We start from the raw sequence: 17,701 nt of genomic DNA, 5'->3' as shown, positions 1-17,701 counted from the left end.
TTATTCTTAATCTTAATGAAATCCATCCTGTTCTCTCTTTTACACAGAAAACCCATACTGTCTAAAGATGTAAAAATGAGACCATGGTTAAATGAATCTGATCATTCTGCCCATCTTTATCACCAAAACCAATCAATATAATCCCTTCAGTCAATTCATTACAGGAAAATATTTAATCATCCATGTAATCCAAATGAAGCAGGGTCAGCTATCTTTGGCCCAAGGACTGGTCTACTTGATATTTATAGAATAAATTTATCTGTTTTTCTGAAATAGAGGATCAAATTATACCATCTCAAATGTTCCCTGATTGTGTTGTTTCCCCTACCTCATGGTGATTCTTGGCCAGCCATTCCTTAATGGTGCTGAGGGCAATGACTGCAGCAGGCTCATTCGGGAAACCTAGATGAAGAGCAGAATAAAACAAATTAATAAAAGCAGAAGAAGGCCATAGAGAAGTCAATCATGGAAAGACACTGGATTTTTCTCATTTAAACAGTATGCAATTCAACCAATTAGTACTGAGCAAGGCAGGCCTTAGTAAGGTATACATGGATGTGAAGCCTGTGATCCTACATGTAAGGCATTAAGGGGGCTGATCCTACACCAGTCTAGAGCTAAAAAGCAATAAAGGATTTAAACATTTCTTCAATTCTACAACAACATAAATTAAAAATATATTTACATTTGCTTCATAGCTTCCAAAGCACTTTCATATAATTTTCTTATAAGAAGTGCTCAGATTAAGGTTTATTACCCTCAATTTACAAGACAAGTAAATATGGCTCAGAGAAAACATATGGCTGACCCAGGGTCACAAGCCCAGCAGTACTCCACCAAGGAACTGACACAAGGCAGAGCAAACAACTTGCCATATCACTGAAAGCTATTGTCAGAATTCAAAGAAGGTAACGCCTTCTCCGTTTAGGGCTATCTGAGATGATGTTTGAGATTAACACAACATGAACTGATCTGATTTTGTAGGATGGGTTGGTTTTAGAAGGGCAGCAACAATGACACACTTGTACTATGTCCCAATGAACATGAGCACACATAATCAGAATGTCTAAATCTCATCCTGAATGTCCCTTTAGCTTATATAAACTAAACACATTCCTGAACTTGCAGAATCATCAGACATTCTGCCAATAGAGATTAAAAATATGTGAAGGAATAACCTCATAAGTTATATATGGGGCAGAAAGAAGAGATGGGAGTGACTATTCTATTGAAACTACTCTCTTTAAGCTCATCACTGGCTTCCTAATCACCAAATCCATAGCCTTTCAATCAGTCTTCATCTTCTCCAGAATTAGATATGCTTGACTAGTTTTTCATGTTTCAATATGTCTTCCCTCCTGGATTTTCTTTTTTTTAAGCCTATTTTTTATTGTTTTAAAGTATACAATTCAGTGGTTTTTCACATGTCCACAAAGTTGTGCGACCATCACCTTTAATTCCAGAATATTTTCATTATCTCCAAAAGAAACTCTTACCCATTCACAGTCACTCCCCAGCACCCAGCCCCTGGCAACCATTAATTTACTTTCTGTCTCTACGGATTTGCGGATTCTCCTCCTGGATTCTGCAATACTGCTTTGTTCCATGTCTCCTCCTACCTCTTTGATCTCCCCTGGCTCCTTTTTCTAGAAACATGCATTAAATGTATACCATTCCCAGCATCCTAAACTTAGCCCTCTTTTCCCTCTATACCCTCTGCTTTAACCAGCAGCAGAATCATCCATCAACACGTCTATGAGGATGTCGTCTTGTCAGAGAGGCTCCTTTGACACTGTCCATGTAGATTCAGGAGAGAGGTGTTGCTGTCATGGAGAGATCCAAGATTTAAAAGACCCAGTTTTATTGGAAGGCCAATACATCTTCCAGTAGTTCATACTAATGGTTCAAATCTCAGTAAAACTTCAAAGAAAATGTGTGAGAGAAGAGGAGTAAGAAAGAGGAGGTGTTTGCCCCCATTTTCAAGAATAAATGTTGCTTTTCTGATTGGGTTTCTACCCGCTTTGTTAAGAGAGTGCATTAAGAAGGGGGACAAAATAAAGCAGGGCCGAGCTCCATTTATTTTTGTTTATAAGCCAGAGAGAACCACTGTCATAGGAAAAATGTGCACAAGTTCTCTAAACTTTGTAAATTCATTTACAACATTTGGGATTATGAATTTGTTTTGAATTGTTTCATCCCATTCATTCCCTTAAATGAAGGCTCCAAAATGTAAAACCATTAAAATTAGCAAAACTTGTTAATTAATTAATTACCAATTAGCTAATTCATTAAACAAATTCTTATTGAACTAGAAAAGAGTATATATATATATGCACTTTTAATGAGTCCTTGTCCTCTAAAGCCCAAAGCCTGGAGGAGAAAATAGACAAGAGGCAACCGCATTGCAGCACGACAAGCGCATGAGGGTTGTGGGGATACAAATGAAGAGAACTAAGCAAGAAAGGGGAGGCTTTCTAGGAAATGATAGAATGTTTGGGGAGAGGGACTATAATGTGGGGAGCTGAGGAGACATTGTCCTCATAAGTAAGCTGTGAGCGGCAAGGAGTTAACGGAGAAGGTGAGGGAAAGTGAAGGAGGGAAGAAAGCAGGAGTCCCTGTGGGCTGTAAAGAAAAAGAAGGAGGCCAGGATGGGCATTTGTGGTTCTAGGTTAAACACAGAAGGCTTTTTCAGGCCACCTCTTCCCTGAGTTTAGCACCTACATTTGTAGTCACCTGGATATCTCCCCTTGATGTGCTCCAGAACCAGAAATAATGTGTATTCTTCCACTAAGTGAAACTCTTTCCTGATTTTCTGGTTTCTGCCTATGGCTTTATTTCTCTCCTAGTCACCACCATATGTGACTGCTTTCCTTGCTGGTAACTGAGTCCTAAAGACATTGTCCCTCTGAAATATTTTACACCACCCCTTCCTTTCCTTCTTTTCCCATTGATCTCATTTAAGGTCTGATGAGCCCTCACCCTGACACCTGCAGTCAACTCATAATTGTGCTCCTTTGGTCTTCTCCTCTTCTACAATCTATCCAGCACAGCACTTCCAAGTGATTCTTCCTAAAGTATAGTTATCATCACACCACATCCTTACACAAAACAATGGCAGCCTTTGCTGACTCTTCAGCTCCTACACAATAAACTTTAGCACCTTAACTTGGCATTACACACCCCAAGAGGCCTTTCTAGACTTGTATCTTAGTTTCCCCTATTTATTCTCTTCCCACAAAATTCTTCTCCAACTTTTTGATATGTTTAAGAAGTACTTAAATCATAAATTTATAGGGCTATATAAAGCTAATAAATACTGTAATCACGCTCAGTTGCAATGGCCATCAGCATTAACCTTTAGAAGACGTAATTCCCCCTGGAGAAGTTATACAAGTTCTTATAGAACCATGGCAACTACAGTCAGTTCTCAATTATTTGTGACCTCCTGGTCACTTTCCCACACTCATCAAAGACTCTGGCACTGAGTCACGGTTTTCATTTCCACCTCAGCGCTTGCCATAACCCTGGATGATTTTAACATCCAAGAGGAGGACCCACCCAGCACCTGGCCTGCCAGTTTCTTGAACTGCTCATTTTTGACAACAATCTCCATTCCTCCTTCTCCCTAGATTACACCCGGGACCTTGATGTAACGTTTCCATTTGAAAATTACTAATTTAAGCAATTCTCTCTCAAAACATTTTCTCTCTTTAGTTTGTTTGTTCAGCTACTTTCCAAGGAATGTCCCTCACAAACATTTAAGCCTACTCTGTCCTCAAGCCACTCCCCAAATTAATGCAAACATTTCTCCCCTGAATAGGCTGACTCTTTCTTGTCTCTTTAGGCTCGTCTCACACCGTATCATTCTTTGCTTTCTCCACTCCAGCCACACTGGCCTTCTTTCTGTTCTTTGAGTGTGGCATGCTCTCTTTTGCCTTCCTGTCATAAGGCCTTGCTCACGCTGTTTCCTCTTTCTGAAATGACATTTCTCTCCTCTTTTCCTAACTTATTTTAACTTTTATTTGTCTTTTTCTCAGTGACCAATTCTCCAAGGAAGGCTTCTCTGACACTGTTGACTCCCTATTTTGTGCTTTCATAACACCATGTAGCTTTCCCTTGCAGCACTCATCATAGTTGCAATTTTATACTTATTTATGTAAATGTTTGATTAATCTTAATAGAGTGAAAGCCCTAAAGAGGCAGATACCACATCTGTTTTTGTTTAGCACTGTATCCCAAAAACACTGCTGCCACAGAGGAGATGATCAATAAATATGGGTTGAATGAATGAATGGATTGTAGACTTGTGAATCTTTGTATTGACAGTAAGAAAAGGCTAACTACTGGGAGAACAAGGGTGTTTAGCCCTAGAATATGGGGAAGGTGAAGAGATTCTGAGAAGATGTGCAAATAGAAGGATATATCCACATTATCGTATTTCATTCCTGAGGAAAAATTATTGAGAAGATGTATACGAGAAAACGTAGCTCCTGGTGGGAAGATATGCTGTAATTAACTAAAAGGGGGAAAAAAATCAAGACAAATTTCCCTGAAAGTACATCTGCTTTCAGTGGGCATATATTTACAAGATAAACTATGATGTTCAGAGTAAACAGCAACAGCACAATCCTTTGTCCACTAAACTGCTAGACCCCAAGGGTTATAAGTAAGACCAATAAATACACAAGGATAGATTTTTGCCCAGCGATGGGCTCCTGATGACAGTAAGGTCTGCTTCAGAAGATCACAACCGTATTCTGGTCACCAGGGGACTTTTGTTCACAAAAGCAGAATGGCTACCCAGAGGGAAGGCTGCAGACAAGCTTCAGATCAATCATTGAATTAGATGGTATAGAAAATCTCTTCCAAGTATGAGGGTCAATGAGGCTGAACAAGCCATTAACAATTTAGGGCCAGGCATGCAGGAAGCTGTGTGTGTGTGCCCAGGTGTGCACAGAATCTGTTCTTCTGCTAGCATTCCAAAGCTTAGCTCCTTATTCATTAGGATGGATTATTAAAATTAACTTTTGTTGTAAATGTCAAAGTTGACTTACACAACACATAAATGATTTTTTCTTTTTGTTTACATTTGTATTTAAATTGCTTGCTGAATTTTTACATATATACATACATGTAACAATTACCTAAATCAAGATATAAAACATTTCCAATACCCCAGAAAGCTGCCTTGTCCCAAGTCAATATCTACCCCCGATGTAACTGCTATTCTCTCTTCTATTATCATAGGTCAGTTTTGCCCGTTTTTACACTACATATACATGAATATACAATGTGCACTCTGTTTTGTCTATATTTTGCTCAACATTATGCCTGCCTGATTTATCCATGTTATTACATATAGCAGCAGCTCATTCTTTTTCATTGTAGTGTTGCATTCCATTGTATGAATATTCCACAATTTATTTACCCATTCTAGTGTTGATGGACAATTGGGTTGTTTCCAGTTTGGGGCTATTATAAGTAAAGCTGCTGTGAACATTCTCACACATGTCTTTTGGTGAACATAAGCACTTGTTTCTGTTGAGTATACACCCAGGAGTTGGGCTACTGATCCATAGGTTACGCAGATATTTGACTCTGATAGATCCTGCCAGTCTTCTAAAGCAGCTGGACCAATTTACATTCCCACTAGAAGTATATGTATGAAAGTTTAAAATAAGTATTATTTAGTTAGTTAGCATGTCAATATGTAGTTACTGATTATATTTTCTTGAGCACATTTAAAGCCATTAAGAAGAGCTTTAAACTAATCAATATATTTTATAGCTAGAAGTTCAGACAAGTTTTATGACCTGCCTGTTTTCTCCCTATAAAGCAGTGAGTACTTAAGCCAAGAGAGGACAAACTCTGTCAACAGAACATCAGCACAATTTAAACAAAAGAGGGAAAAAGTAAAATAGCAAGTTGAGTTTGCAATGGTTTTCATCCACAGTACATCAAATAATTCATTAGGCAGACATTTTCCTTTCATTCAGTTATTAAGCAAATATTTCTTTTTTAATCAAATTGCAGAAACATACAGCAATGAAAACTCATTGAAGGTTCTACCATGCCACTGAACTATTTGTTGGAATTATTGAAAACCTGGAATCTTTTCAACACATTTGGAGTGAATCTGGTTTTGACCTTGCCATAGACAATTTTCCTCTCTGGTTTTTTTGTTTGTTTCTTTTCTTGCTGTTGGTAATTCCCCAATACCTTTAACTTTGTCCATAGGTTCCCATGTTGTAGAAACGAATATTGTTCCCTTGATATGAAACTCAAACATGTTCTACTGAAACTTTAGCATATTCTACTAAAATAAAGATAGATATGACTTACTCTGCCAGCAAAATTGTCTTTTTGGAGGCAGAAGCAATGGATTAGCTTTTGTTTTAAACTTAAAATGAGGGTCTGCTTGTAGCTACAGATTACCACATCACAGAGAGGTGTATGGTAATGCCTTAAGTCAATTATTTCAAAGAGGTTCTTACTACAAAAAATTAAAAATCAACCTGAACATAATACCAGGTAAAATTAAGCCATGCTTTAAAATGTTAACCCCATCTACCATTTACAATCGCGAAGGCCTTCTCTCTCCTGCATTTTCCCCAACACCCCTTCTAGCCCAGTTGCCAGGAGCCACCTCTGCTTTCATCATGGATGCCTTTCTAGTAGTTGTAAGAAGAAAACAATCTAGAGACCAATGTGCAGGCAAAGTTCATAAATCTAAAACCTATTGTTTATGGACTGAATCACTTTATTTTCAGCTGAACAATTTCTTCTGTAGTTGTTTTTATCTCAAAGGGTGTTTAATTCATACTCTCACCCCACCCAGCAAGGGACTTGGCCCAAAGTTGTGATAAAATACTAGCAATTTTATGGAATCATAAATCCTCATGTATACTGCATATTATTTAGAAAGTGTTTGTCGTAATAACCAGCCTTCAGAGTGAGTATAAGCACCAAATTGGTACTGAATTGCTACAAATATCCGGAAGTTAGAGGCAGTAGTTAAAAACATCAAACTTCCTTGAACTCTGCACATTAAATTCACGTCCACTTTTGAGCTCTCCCGCCCCATCAAGTCTTTAATGAGGAAAGCATGATGCTGCCTTTTTTTCTACTCACACACAAACTCAAGTAAAATAAAAATATTATGCAGTTATTAAACGTGGGATTTTCAGTGTTGATGAACATCTCTGACTGTCCTAAATGAGAGGGATTTGTCACTGGGTTTATTGAAATGTTAACATCAGTTGAACTGGGATTGTCAACATTGACTATCAATGCAAAGTTACACTTTGCTTGATTTTTTGGAGAGTATAACCATAATATTTTTCCATCTTACCATAAAAGTTCTGGTGTGGGGACCAAAGGGACATGAAACAGTATACTATACAAGCTCAGGTAAAAGGAGATAAAGTGTGAAATGAATTGTGCTTTTCTCAGAAAACATTCCTCACCAATCCCCCCTGAACACACGCACAGACACACCTGTCCCGGGTGGGAAGCAGAGGTAGACAGATATAGAGGGAGGGTGTTGGGGGCATGGGGAAGTATAGGGCAATAAATTTTTTTTTTATTCTAAAAAACTGCTTTCCATCAATCCCCTCCCCCTAGGCCTCTTTCTAACCCATAAAAGCAATTCTGATAGCAAGATGAAATCAAATTACTTGAGAGAAATGAGCTGAAGGAGCCTCACCGTTAAGCAATTGCTAGAGCAGCCACTCAGACAATTCTAGCTAAAGGCTGAGCTTCACAAAACATAAAACAGGTAAAGTAATAAGAGTGGCACTGGCCCCTGTGACTGCAGTGAGCACGGCAGCAGAATGCTAACGAGGGTGTCATTGGCTTCCCTCAGGAGAGCAAAATGGCACCCCAGTAAGCAACAGTGAGGTGGCCACAGTCTGTCACTAAGATGGTGGAGACTGGGCTGTAGTTTAGAAGGACAAGGCAGGTTTTGTTATACGTGTATATATACATAATGTGGCATATTAATAAGTTGAATAACCATAGCAGATGCTGACAATGCCCCACATATATCCCCTCGGTACATGCCATCCTTGCACACTGGCTTGACTTACAACCATTGGCATCTGCAGCCTTTTACCTGAGGGCTCTGTCTGGCGTCCAGAGCTCCCTCTGCCCATATGTGGGGCAGGTCCAAAGTGTCAGGGAATCAAGGCCTTCTTCAACCAATGAGTAACAAGAGTTGTTGGACAAATGCCCCAGCTCGCTCACCCTCGGGTGGGTTAACGCTGGGCTGCATGCTCTACACAGTTGCCCAGATTTGCCCGGTGGGAGTAAGCTCCAGTTGTCCACAGTGGCAAATCACTCAATAACACATTCTTTACTGGCTTCCTTTCTTTATCTACCTCTCTTCCCCACTCCTTGTCCTGAAATGATCTCCCAAATTAACTACTTGCACCCAAACTCTTGCCTTTGAATCTGCTTTTGGGGAAGCTGGACTATGACAGCAGTCAACATACATCCATGAACTTGAGAAAAGGAAGTGTCACGTCTTACCTTGATAACACTCTTTCTCTAAACTTTTCTAGTTATAATCTCTGGCAAATGCACAGTAGAGAAATGTTTTATAAATTACTTACTGACATGTGGGGAAAGAGTCGGGGAGCTCACTGGCTGTCAGCACGAAAGCACAACACACAGTCATGTGCCACACAGGGACATTTCAGTCCACAACGGACCACGTACACGACAGTGGTCCCATAGGATTAGTACCATATAACCTAGGTGTGTGGTAGGCTGTACCTTCTAGGTTTGTGTAAGTAGACTCTATGATGTTTGCACAGCAATGAAATCATCTAACGACACATTTCTCAGAACATATCCCCACCGTTAAGTGATGCATGACTAGTAACATTTTACTTTGGGGGAGTGTAGAAGTCATATAGGCCAGGCATGTAAACCTGGCCCCACTAGACAGAAATCTTGAAAGAATAGTAAATTGTTGTTGCTGCTGCTGCTGCCACTGCTGTTGTTAACATTTATTGAGCAATTATTATGTACAAGTCACTCTACTTAGCATTTACATGTATTATCTTATTTAATCTTCACAACAACCCAGTGAAAAGAAGGGAGAAGAGTAACAAAGATGGGTTGGTCTATGAATGGACAGTGACTTTAGTGTATTGAGGGAGGGGTCAAAGATGGTTAATTTGCCACTAAATACTACCAACAGGTGTGCAAAGTTAAGTCTGACTATGTCATACGAGCTGTAGTAAACTCAGTATCACTCACTAATGTGGTTTGGACTAGCATCCTCTTGAAGAGGAAGCAGTGATAATGCATGTGGTCATGGGTGGGCATGGGGTGAGAGTCTAGGCTGTCCTTAGGAGCCCTGCTTCCTCTGGCTTCCACATAAAATAGCCCAAACCCTCAAAACTCCCTTTGAGATGTATATAAACTTTCCCATTTTATAGAAGAGAAAAAGCAGCCCTCAGAGAGCTTTAGCAGGGTGCAAGGCCAGTACCCAAGCCCGGGTCTGCCTGATTTCCCTCCACCCGCACCCTAGCCCAGTGCCTGCCACATTGTTCATCCTCACATCTCCATAGAATGGATAGAACATACCATAATGCCTCTCCTTCAAAGACTCCAGTACCAGGGCAACACTGTTTCAAGCTCCAAAGAAAGGAAATAAAATTGGAAGACTTATGGTCAGAAAGCATGCTTCAGAGTGTGGTACACATTGCCTCCTGCACGGGCCACACCCAATAGACCTGGGGCGACTGATGTTCTGCCCTCTTTCTCGGGTGGCAGCAACCAGTCTGCCATTTAATGTCTTCATTGCAGAGTAGGGGTGGGGCCCAACAAGTCCCTTGGGAATTCACAAAAGCTGGGTTCTGATGACACAATTACCCCTCAATATTTAGGTACCACCATTCCAGACAAGAATCTGTAAATTTGAAGCTCACTGGCTCACAACAGAACTTCTGTGACAGCACGCCTCTCCCCGTGGTCCTGCCTCACCCCTTCCTTTATTTTATTCAACTTAGCACTGATTTTCCTAGCAGGGCCTCTAGGATTAGTCATAATATAAAAAGAGAGAAGGGAAATTCTGTACTTCTTATCGTTTTAATCTCTTCAAACCCATTCTTTCATTTCACTTGACATTATGTGTGCCATAGCAAACGATACCCCATAAATTCTACTATATCCAGCCTCAGCCTTGAGTTACTTTTGCTTTTATCTATTTAAAAAATTGTGAAACATGAAGTTTTCCTTTCAAGTTGTCTTCTCTGCTCTGCAAAGCAGGTATGAATGAGCTGCATCTTTATGCGACACAAGGTTACAATCTATGCGAGCTTCATCAGCTTCTCAAACTTATGAGCTCCAGTGTCTATTTCTGAGGTATTTTTAAAATGATCTTTTGCCTAAGGAATTGTAATAATGACCTGAGAAATGGCTCGTGAAACAAATTCTATTCTATGCAAGCTGTTCCTACTAACCCTGAATAAGTCTCCTGAGAAAGGAGATGAAAAATCTCATAGAATCGCCTGGAATAGAATTTTTCTAAAATTATTTTTTAAAAGAACATTTTTCCTACAAGAGTAATCAAGGGAGTTCATTGAGGACATCCCATTTGAGTAGAAAAGATTTATATAGGGATCTACTGGGAGGTGAAAATGCAGTTTCTAATTTTTGAGCTGGTGGCATTCTATGGTGCATGGCCCTAGTAGCCAATGATCTTTCTAAACATAAAGCATATGGTGTCATGTCCACACTAGGAGATCCCAGTGGCTTGCTCCACACTTATGACCAAAGTCTAAACTCCCTACTTTGGCTTGCAGAGCCCTTGACTGCTATTATTACAATCTGTCCCATGTGCTTGGTTATCACGTGTCTCTCTCACTGGAATATAAGCTCTGCAAGGCAGAGCCCTTTTTACCTTTGTCCTATTTACCTTTGCACCTTCAGTGCTCAAAGCAAAATATGTGCTCAATAAAGTATCATGCTGTATTTAGGAATATGGGAAATACCTAGTTGCTCCAGTGTGCTGTGTGGCTCCCTAGAATCCTGCACTGATTTTATGCCACCTGAGGCCTAGGAAAATCAGCCCTCTCACTGGAGGGCAGGAAATGAACTAATTCTGTGCTGCTCTCTGGTATCTGTTGGCCAAGACACCCCATGCATGTGACCTTGGCACAACATAAAGGCATGATGTGGGGGAATGAGAGCTAAGTTCCCTTGGCTTTAGGTCCAATAAACATCTCTTGGGGTTTTGTTACCCCCAAGATGGGGCAGAGCACAGGACCTCTCTCAGGGACACATCAGCATACAGGGTCTCTTAGCTTCATCTGTCACTGACTCACAGGCATTAAACCACTTCTGTCCCAAGAATCTTTTATGCTCCCACCTGCACAGACAGGTGCTAGATTCTCCTGAGGGAGCCACACTGAATGCTGCCATCACAGCTCCCAGAAGCACTAACCCTGACCACCCCAATGTGGAAGAAGAAAAGTTAGTCCCCAAAGCTTCTGATTATTGGCTTTTAATCTTCAATGATTAGTCAAGTTCTCTGAGTTTGTAAACTTCCCTCATAACTCCAGGAATTCCTCTGAAAGGCTTCTCGGTGACCAACCAACTCCCCATGATGAACACTCACATGGAGAATCTCTCCTCTTCAGATGTGAATGTCAGGACAGACCTTGGCTATAACACTCTACATTCTGAGGTGTGTCTGAACTAGTCTCTCGATTTTAACATGTGGAGTTTTCCTAAATAGGGCTGGTCCAGTTGGTTTGATAGAATTTACAATGGCAGCCACTCCTTTGCTGATTGAGACAGATTAACGCATTCTTAGGGACAAAGACTGTGATTTAAAATAACACATTGTTTGATATATTTTTGTGATCAAATATACGTTATTTGAGGGCCAGCCGTGGTTGCCTAGTGGTTAAGTTCAGTGCACTCCACATCGGCAGCCTGGTTAGGTTCCTAGGCGTGGATCCACCCCACTCATCTGTCAGTGGCCATGCTGTGGCGGGGGCTCACATACAAAATAGAGAAAGATTGGCAACAGATGTTAGCTCAGGAAGAATCATCCTCAGCAAAAAAAAAACCCACATTATTTGACATAATTAAAACCCACTGGAGGACATCATCCTGAATATCATTTTCAAAGACATTCCAAAAGATATCAAGTGAGAAGTTCTGAAAATTTCTGTGTTAAGACAGAGGACATAGATTCAAGTTTGATGTGAGCAGTAATGCCACCGTTAGATTGCTGTGTCTCTTTTTGGCAGTTTAGTTTCTGAGTGTGCTGGATCACATAAGAGACCTCAATTAGTCACTCCTCATCACCATATCCTTTGCCATCTGAATCTGACCTTGCAGAGCCTGTCCCTGTGGGTGGAGTGTTTATTTCCCTGCCCACTGATGTTGAGTTTCACCATGTGACAATGGGATGAGAGCAGATATGAGGCTTTAAAAGCACTTGCTGGCTGCCCATCAAGGGACAAATGGATAAAGAAGAGGTGGTATATATACACAATGGAATACTACTCAGCCATAAGAAACAATGAAATCCAGCCATTTGTGACAACATGGATGGACATTGAGGGTATTATGCTAAGTGAAATAAATCAGAGGGAGAAGGTCAAATACCATATGATCTCACTCATAAATAGAAGATAAAAACAACAAAAAACAAACACATAGAGACAAAGATTGGATTGGTGGTTACCAGAGGGGCAGGGAAGAGGGAGAAGGGCAAAAGGGATGATAAGGCACATGTGTGGGGTGATGGATTGTAATTAATATTTGGGTGGTGAACATGATATAATCTATGTAGAAATAGAAGTATAATGATGTACACCTGAAATTTATACAATGTTATAACCCAATGTTACTGCAATAAAAATCAATTTTGTAAATTAATATGAAATGTGTGCTCATGGGAAGAACATTTCAAGACAGTTCCTGGTTTTCCATCTTCCATTTTTTTTTACATGTCTGTTATAAATAACAATTGGTTACTTTGGTTGAGGTAGTATTTAACATAATGGTTGAGATTCTACTAGGTGTAATAGTTCTAATGATACATGAATGCATAGGGAGGAAAATAAACATTATTTGTTTGTTTAAAAAAATAAAGTAAAATAAAAGCCTTACTGCATAAAAAGAGAATGCTCCAGGTAGCTGCTGCCCTTTCAGACTGGCTCCTGAAATGAGACAGGTAGAACAGACCTGAGCCCCAACAGGAGCCTGCAATCGAAGTTTGCCAGGGCAAGCCCAGCCTCCATCAGTTAAACCACAGCCAACCCACAGAACCGTGAATAAGAGAATAAAGGCCATTTGCTGTCAGCCACTGGGTTTTTGAGGTTGTTTGTAATGCAGAAAAATCTGACTGATACATTGAGTGAGAAATGACAGTGCTGGTGAACATATGCTTTTTCTGAAATCCCACTGAGGATGCTGAGCCCTCAGGAGTGGTTTTTATTCTTATGTAGGTCTTTGCTGTCTTTGGAATATGGCTTCGCCCATTGACTGTCCAGGATAAAAATGTCATATACATAATAAATGCTGCATACCAGTTTAAGAAATTCAAAGAGGCGTGGGAATTGGTTTAAGAGAAACCCTGAAATAAGGAAAAAAGAAGAGGTCTTGCAGTCAGACCTACCAGATATTGCATCCTCCCCTGAAAACTGCAGTAGGTGTGAGCACAACCTGTCTCTATTCTTCAATATCCTCACCTGTATCATGGGGATAAGACTACCTTCTTGTTAAGATTAAATTGTATAAGTCACATATTTTGCCCCTCACAGGCCTTCCTGTTAGTCTCCTTTCCCTATATTTTTCTTATTTCCTTAAAGATGTAAGAAAGCCTAAATGTACAAGAATGCTATTCAGCACTTGAGGCCTGGAAACCCAGCTGGGAGCTCCAGGCTTTTCAATATGCCACAGAGTAGCAACCTAAAGCATAGGTGTGTTCAATTCTCAAGATCAAGTACGGTCTCACTGTTTTTCTCAAGAACTTGGAAGCAGACTTACACTACCTATTTTTTTTTTTTTTCCTAGAATCCCTTCCTGATACTAGAAAACATAATTTTTGGTAAGAGAAACAGGTAGTAGATGAGCAGGTTTTAACAAAATGACCTCGTTTATACCTAAAGCTCTGATGGAATTGTACCATCTTTGCTGTAAAGTATCAAACCTCAAAGAACTTACTAATTAGACCCTCAAATCACTACATTCTGCATTTCACAGCATTTTAGTAATATGAATACATTTCTTTAAAGAATCTAAAATGAATTTGGCATGGCCTGAAGATCGACTCTGATTCATTGCATATATGATCTTTTCCTCTTCTACCTAGAACATCCCTTGACTTGGATTTCTAAGTTTTACCCAAACATAAGATACTGTTCCTGAAAATGTCTAGAGAGATGTAATTGGAAGTGATGCATGTACGATTTCCCTCAAACAGAAAGAACCTGGCTCATTCCTCTTAACCACAGTGAGGCATTTGCAGGATAGACAGCATCTGAGGAATGACAGAAGAATGAAGAGACCAAATAAGCCACAGAATTGTAAAGCAGGAAAATTGCTTTTTAAAATGCAAATTTCCCACAATGCTCATCATTGTTAGCCTTAATCGTGAATGACAGTATTTCACAAACCATGAGCTCTAGACTAAGTTTGTGGTAGAATAATGAAATCCTAGAAGGGCATATTTCTCATCAGAAATCAATTTGTTCTCCTGCTTGAGCTGTAGTAAGCAGACACAAGATAGCATGAAGTTGTAATGTGCCATGACAATCTGCTGGGGCAAGAAAGGAAGTTTAGGATGTGCTTTTAGTAGGAATAAATATCCATTTAAACATAAATGTTAAAGATTTATTTTGATGGATCTCTTTAGGAAGTTGAAACTTTTGTGTACACTCACAGGTATTCCTGAGAGAAAAATAAAGTAGATGTGTGGACAATATTTCACTTATGTAACATCTGACATTTTTCTTCTTAAAAAGTAGAATGTCATTCTGGCATGTAAAAAGTAGAATGGTTTTTGTCACAGCCTCCTAACAAGTGAAAGACTGAACAAACTGAAAATATCAACAATTCTTCTTAGACCCATCAGAGAAGTGAGGTCACAGAGCAAACCACTGTCTCCCAAATTGGAGAGACAGACAGGTGAATACAGAGAATCAGAACTTACCAGAGCAGAAACCACTGAGCAGAAATGTCCACAGCAAGCAGTACCAGGGTAGGAAAACCTACACTATAATTGATGAATTGTTGGAGCTTGGAGTAGACAAGCCTAAGAGTGAAAAACTCCAGGGGGGCCTGGTCTTAGAGCAGCCCCTCACACTTTTGTAAGTTTTACCTCCAGGAACTTGACCAGTTTCTCACAGTGAATATAAAGAAAAATCCCCTTGCACTTCCTACGGGCAGAGGGGAAAAGGAACTATTTTGAAATATGCCACTATGTTCTTAACAAGACTTGCCTTCAGGAGAAACTATTTTACCAGAGCTTAACCTACCTGGGGGAATGGCAATATTCTACTCCAGCCAGCTCTAGCCATCCATGTGCAGGAAGGGAAATACACAACTCCAACCCACTCTAGTCATCCTATCCCACCTACAAGGGGAGAGAGGAAAACTAAGCAGTGCTTGTGGTATTCATAGTTCAGAGGCACAGGCTCACTAAAAGACTAAGACCTAATCATAGGACTATAGAGTGCTTCCCTTCCCTCCACACCTCATCACCACACTACTAAAGGACTATTTATTGCAGTTCCATTTACCCTGTACATCATGCCCAGCTATCCAGAAAAAATTACAAGTCATACTAAAATGCAAAGAACATAGCTTAAAGAGACAGAGCAAGCATCAGAATCAGACTCAGATATGGTAGAGATATTGGAATGATTAATGTACTAAGGATTCTAACGGATAAAGTACACAGCATATAAGAACAGGTGGGCAGTATAAGCCAAGAGACAGAAATTCTAAGAAAGAATCAGAAGGAAATGCTAGAGACAAAAAACAGTGTAATAGAAATGAAGAATGCCTTTGATGGGCTCATTAGTAGACTAGACACAGCTGAAGAAAGAATTTGAGCTTGAGGATATAGAAACTTTGGAAGTCAATAGAAACTTCCAAAATAGAGAAACAAAGAACAAAAGACTGAAAAAAACCAGAACAGAATATCCAAGAACTGTGGGACAACTACCAAAGGTGTAACATATAAATAATGGGAATACCAGAAGGAGAAGAAACAGAAAGGAACAGCAGAAATATTTGAATAATGACTAAGAACTTCTTCAAATTAATGTCAGATACCAAACCACAGATCCAAGAAACTCAGATAACACCAAGCAGTATAAATTCAAAACAAAGAAACAGAAAACCTACACCTAGCCATATCATATTCAAACTGCAGAAAATTAAAGAGCAAAGATAAGAATTACATCTGATTTCTTTTCAGAAACCACGTAAGCAAAAAGAGAAGGGAATGAAATATTTAAAGTGTTGAGAGAACAAAATCATCAACTCAGAATTCTGCACCCTGCAAAATTATCCTTAAAAGGAAAGGAGAAATAAAAACTTCCTCAAAAATAAAAATTAAGGGAATTTGTTGCCAGTAGATCTGTCTTGCAAGATATGTTAAAAGAAGTTCTGCAGAGAGAAGGAAAATATGTCAGACACAGATCTACATAAAGAAAGGAAGAGCATTAGAGAGGGAATAAGTGAAGGTAAAATAAAAAAATTTATTGTTCTTATTCTTAATTGATCCAACAGATAATAATTTATTCAAAATAATAATAGCAACAATTTATTTAATTAAGTATAAATACTTATATGAGTATTATATATAAATATAAATATATATATATACACATATATAACTCCTAGGAGATAACATAGGAGAAAATCTAGGTGACCTTCAGTATGGTGATAACTTTTTAGATATAACACCAACGGATGCACAAAAGAAAGAATTGATAAATTAAAAACTTCTCTTCTGTGAAAGAAATTGTCAAGATAATGGAAGATAAGCCAGACAGGGAAAACATATTTGCAGAAGACGTTATCTGATAAAGAACTGCTATCCAAAAAATACAAAGAACTCCTGGAACTCGGTAATAAGAAAATGAACAATTTGATTAAAAAATGGGCAAAAGACCTGGTCAGACACCTCAACAAAGAAGATACATACATGGCAAATAAGCATATGAAAAGATGCTTTACATCATATATCATCAGAGAATGGCAAGTTATACCAACAATGAGATATCACTGCACAGCTATTAGAATGGCCAAAATCTGAAACTCTGACAACATCAAATGCTGGTGAAGACATGGGGCAACAGGAACTCTCATTCATTGCTGGTAGGAATGCAAAGGTACAGCCACTTTTGAAGACAGTTTGGCAGTTTCTTACAAAGCTAAACATACTCTTACCATATGATCCAGCAATTGGGCTCCTTGGTATTTATCTAAAGGAGTTGAAAATTTACGTCCAAAAAAAAAAATAGAACCTGCATACAGATGTTTATAGCAGCTTTATTCATAACTGCCAAAATTTGGAAGCAACCAAGACATCCTTCAGTAGGTGAATGGATAAATAAACTCTGGTACCTCCAGACAACAGAATATTATTCAGTGGTAAAAAGAAATGAGCTATCAAGCTGTGAAAAGACACGGAGGAACCTTAAATACATATTACTAAGTG

General features: G+C 39.3%; 1 protein-coding gene across 1 annotated transcript in view; it reads right to left on the bottom strand.

The window, feature by feature from the left end:
- LOC101401682 (ADP-ribose glycohydrolase MACROD2) overlaps positions 1–17,701 on the bottom strand; it is a 776,405-nt gene that overhangs the window by 491,683 nt on the left and 267,021 nt on the right. Inside the window, exon 3 of the mRNA XM_087445636.1 lies at positions 329–402. The gene's annotated coding sequence lies outside the window, so the exon portion shown is untranslated. The remainder of the gene's footprint in view (positions 1–328; positions 403–17,701) is intronic.

Source organism: Ceratotherium simum, chromosome 21 (assembly GCF_057802395.1).
Source record: "Ceratotherium simum simum isolate JZ-2026a chromosome 21, ASM5780239v1, whole genome shotgun sequence".
NCBI lineage: Eukaryota > Metazoa > Chordata > Mammalia > Perissodactyla > Rhinocerotidae > Ceratotherium > Ceratotherium simum.
Note: the sequence above shows the minus strand (reverse complement) of the source record. Positions and strands in the feature narration are given on the sequence as shown.